Raw genomic sequence first — 5403 nt, 5'->3', positions numbered from 1 at the left:
CGGCCCTTTCGGCAATAGCCCGCAGAGCGCGAACTGAGGTCTCACCCGAGGTAGCAGGGGACGGTGCTGGAACCAGGGTTCCACACCCTTGGGATGTCTAGATGTGGACTGGATGTTCTATGCACTATTCTATGGCCTCGCACTTCTCTGTTTCCGTGCAAATCACAATCCTAATTACTTAAGGAGTTATTATAGATTAAATATACTTGTGATGGTCTTTAAACAAACATTAAATCAAGGTAAAGTTTAATGGTAAGATAAATTCTTCTGATTTTAATCATACCTTTTAATTTATTTAAAATGTTTCTAATTCTGATTTTCAAGGAATTGATGAAGACATTTTATGTAGAATTTTTACTGTCACATTCTCAGCAAAATCCAAAAATTGGGGTCGAACTCTTCCAGTTGTCTCAATTCATAGCTGGGATCAATTGTTAGAATTTTCATTTGTAAATTTGACAATTATGATTATGAACATGTATGTGATGAAATTGAATATCTACGAAGGTTTGAAAATGAGTCCGTTATTGATTTTAATATTCGATTTCGTTTGAATTGTTTAAAATTTAAAGTCGAAGATAAACCTCCAGAAGAAGAATTATTAGATTGGTTTGAACATATTTGTTCTCTTCCTCCCATTCATAATTCATATAAAATTAGTTCAAGCTTTGTTCCATCCCCTTCCAACATAAATGAAAATTCCAATATGGATGTGCAAATCAATTATGATGAAGTGGTCTCACAAAGCTTGGAAAATATTTCTATCCAAATGCAAGAAGACAACAAAAACAATTTTGGAGAAAGCACTGTTTTGAAATCTGAAAATGACTCTTCATTGAATTCAGAAAATCAGATCACAAATCAGCAAGTACAAGAAGCAATCAAAATAACCAATAACACACAAACTGTTGTACAAATTTCTGAATTCTTTCATGATGAGAAAATGCCAAAATCAGAGCAACAAATCAATCTTCTTCAAGAAATAATGAGTACATAAAGGAATGATCTAGAATCTGAAATTTATAATGAACATAATGCATAAGAGTTCTCAAACAGAGAAACTTTTAGGTTCATTATTTCTGATTCTCATTTTTCCCTTTATCTTGATATTTTTACTGATGGTGATTTTTCCCCTCTTGGTATTAATGATATTTTAGAAAATACAGAGGTTGATCTAAATGAAATGCCAATTAGTTCTTATCAAGATAGAGAAACAATAATTGATCATTCTTTTAGCATTAATAAACATGTACTTTATATTCCTTCTTGTTTTGATACATTGGATGAGATCGAAGGGAATTCTAAAAATATCGTGAAGTCATTTATGATAATTTCTCTGAGAATGAAGATGTTGATTTGTACTCTTCTCAAATCAATTCTCATGAGAAAATTCAAAACACATATGAGGATGAAGAACGCTTTGATTTAGAAATTATTCCAACTAATCTTCATTCTCAAGCAGCAAATTATTTTCATGATTTCGACATCCGAAAAATCATTCCAATTTATGATTCATATCATGATCAAGCTCTCATTCCTATTAATGGTCATATTTTTCTTTCTAGTGCACAAGTTGGAATTGGCAATAATTCAAATTCCATTATTCTGGTCAATCCTTGTGAGAAACAAATTACTTCAAAACAATCCTAATTGTGTTGTAACATTAGTTGTACCAATAGTGATTTTATTTTATTTTTGTTTTCTCACTTATTTTGTTTAAAATCAGATTTAACTTATGATTTTATTTTTACTTCACGCTAGCATATTAAACATTGCACTATCAAACACTCCATTGATGCATTTCCCTATTGGGAAATTGAAGTTTCATATTATAATCTTGAACATCAAAAGCTATCAATATTTCAATTTCAATCGATGCTAATTTTTTTATCAAAAGCTTCTATCTTCTCAAAGGCAGTATCAACAAGATAGTGTATTTTTACAATCTAACCAACAATCTAATTCAATTAATAATCTTCCATTGTATCTAACAGATTTCCATCCATTTTTTATTAACTCATTTGAAAAATGTTTGGAAAGTTTTCCTTTATGGAAGACTGTTAATAGTTTAACACTTACACATAACACTAACAAATTTTTTCAGGCCTGTGAATCTAAAAACTCATATCCACAATCTGGCTTGTTATCTTCTCTTTTTAATCTTTTCCAATCATTAATGGAAATCCATTCAGATTTCTATGATCCAATTGAAATCTAGTTGGAAAGGGAATTTCAAAAGAAGGAGATTTTAATTAAGTTGCTAACAATAACTGTACAAAAAAAAATATTTTACAAACCCCCGATCGAAAGTTTCATGCGATTGCGATACGAAAGTTTGATGCGATGCGATCAAAGTTAAACCATGACTTTCATTTTAAAGTCATTGTCACATTCATTTGTTTTGAATTGAATTGGTTTTTAGTAAATGGTCTATGTAATGTTACGCTAACTTATGTTATAAAATGTAAATTAATTGCATGTTAATTATATTAAGTATTAATTATTAGATAATTAAAATTTAATTTAAGATTAGAATTTAATTAAATTTTTATGATTTTTTAGCCCAACAACAAAAATTCTAGAATTCTGGCAGTTTTGACTCATCAACTTTGGAGACTCACAAATTGAGTTTTACTTGGCGAAATGAGGCCCAAGACGGCTCATTGGAAAGATAAAATCAAAGATAACATTTATGAAGAGGTTTCACTAATAGTTTTTATCATTTATTGAGTCTAAAAATAGATAGAATATCAAGCTCCGAATTTTTAAACAAAATGAATTTTTTGAGTTTCATTCTCTGAATTTTCATTTGCTCAAGCCTCTTCTTAATGCATATCCATTCGTCAATAATATCCTTGGCCAATTAAATCATTACAGGCATCAACAAAAAACTAAAATTTCATTTTCAATTATTTATTTAATTGAAATCAAATAGATTTGTTTTAATTTCAGATTTAGCATTTTAATTTTGTTTTGATTTGTTTTTGCAGGAAAACAGTTGAAAATATGAGGAGAACAAGATCTTAATCAATGAGAATGCTCTAGCAATTAAATAATGGAATTTTTAGCAAATGAAAATTGATTGAGAAAATATCTTTTTCAACAAACTTTCTTGTTAAGAATTCATTTGCAAATATTATAAATAGCGGATTGCAAAATGTAATCACGACTTCTCTTCTCTGTAATTCTGGAATTCTAAAAGCATTTTTATAATAGGGATTTAGAGTTGTAGGTGGGAGGAGAGGAATTTCAGATCTGAAGATTATTGAGGTTTTTATTTTACATTCCGAGTTATGTATAATGAACAGAGTTTGCACTATTGTAGCTTTGGTTTTGAAAGCAGAAACTCAGGCACTGTAAAAGACTATTGGAGACCGGAGCTAGAGAATGGATTCAATAAAATTGGCATTTCGAATACTATTATTTTAAATACTTATTTCATTTTATGATGACAGGAATGTGTCAAGTTACTTCCATATTTGTGCACTTTTGTTGATATGGGTAATTTGTCTCAATTTCATGTTATTATGTATCTCTACACTTATGGATTAAATTCTGATTTCTGAGTAACTATTTACTCAGAAATCTGTCTTGTAAAACTGATTTATTGGTGATATGTTGTGAACTTCTTCAGCATATTATTATTTAATTATTCAAATCACTGATTAAATGATCAATATCATTTTGTGAACTTCTTCTGGAGTGTTGTTGATTGATTATTTCAGTTAAGAGGTCTCAATAGGATGTGTTTTAGTATTCATAATGTCAGTTAATTGAACTATTTCATTATCTTGATATTAATTATAAACCAGACATATTTAAGTCCCAATTATTCAAAATTATCTTTCTCTTAATTGGGTTAGATCTATATCTGCATAATTGAGATAGGATTAAGATAGTTCCTTTTGCTTGCATCTTAGAATAAGTTTGCATTTAGATTAATTTCTACATTCTTTTAAGTCCTCTTCCCAAAGAGGAAAACTTTAGTAGTCGCTTGGCTAAGCCCCAAATCAGCTTAAGGATCACTTTCTTCCTTGATCAGCAAGAGGGTTGATCTGATGTCTCTTCTCCATTGGTGAATGAAAGTCATATTTTAAAGCCATTGGAGTTTGAGAGAAGGTAACTGGACCTAGTTGAACGAGTCAGAACCACCATTCCAAACAGAAAAGGAGTTGCTTTAAGGTCTGGACCGGGTGGTCACCTCCCATGTTGTTGCAGCGAATTTCGAGGCTTCAACAAGAGCAAACACGTCGAAAAAATGAAGGACAAAATACAAAAATGGGGTATGATGTGGCTCAATATGGCAGGCAGGGTGATTATGATTAAGGCACTACTTTCAGCTCTCCCATTATATCAGTATGCGATTATTTTGGCTCCGGCAAGTGCTCATAAGCAAATGGAAATAATCATAAGAAGTTTTCTCTGGCAGGGAGGAAAGAAAGAGAACAAAAAGTTCAGTCTGGTAAAGTGGGATCAATTCACACTACCATATGAACAGGGAGGTCTATCCGTACATTTACCAGGCTTTATGAACACTACACTAGGGATGAAAATAATATGGAGAATGATAACCGAAAGGGAAAGTTGGTGGAAAAAAATCCCTCACCACAAAATACTTGAATCAAACCAGAACAAAGTTATTGACAGACATCATTCCTGTGAGGCCTTGCACGTAATTTTGGAAACTTGTAAAGAAAATAATCCCCTTAGTCAGGAATCATATATCTAAAACTCCAGGAAATGAAAAATCGGTGTTAATCTGTGATGACCGAATAATGGGAAAAGAGCCCCTAAATCTTCAATGAGACCTCCTTTGCATAAAAAAATGGATGGCAGGAAGAGGGCTGAACACTCTTCATTCAATTTCAGCATGGGATCAACAAACTTGGCATGAGTGGAAAATCCAAACAATCCCCTTAGACTTAAAAGGACAATGGGAGAAATTAAAGCATCACCTCAAAGGGGTAGCGCCCATAAGCATCGAGGAAGAGGAAGATTATGTTTGGGATCCAAATGGAGGAGGATACACGGTTAAAACAGGGTACAAAGCACTTCAAGAACAACAAAACCATTAGGAGTGGAGCCTTTGGAAAGTGGTTTGGAAAACTGAATGTCTCCCTAAAATCAAAGAATTTATATGGACTCTTCTCAAAGGAAAAATACTAATTACTGAAAACTTAAAAAAAAGGAATTCAGGGTCTATCTAGGTGCTCCATGTGCTTGATAGAGGAAGATTCCATCCAACATCTCTTCTTGGAATGTAGGATAGACAGAGAATGTTGGAAGTAGATTACAAGCCTGATGGAAATCAATTTCAACTTCACAAACACTTTCTTATAGTTTTATAAAACATGGGAGAAGAATTACCCTTACTCTACAAAAAACAAGGCTACAATAACCAGG

Source organism: Pinus tabuliformis, chromosome 1_2 (genome assembly GCF_031772625.1).
Source record: "Pinus tabuliformis cultivar Carrire ecotype Pingquan chromosome 1_2, CPIR1, whole genome shotgun sequence".
NCBI classification, from domain to species: domain Eukaryota; kingdom Viridiplantae; phylum Streptophyta; class Pinopsida; order Pinales; family Pinaceae; genus Pinus; species Pinus tabuliformis.
The sequence above is the reverse complement of the archived record's forward strand: the minus strand, read 5'-3'. Positions refer to the sequence as shown.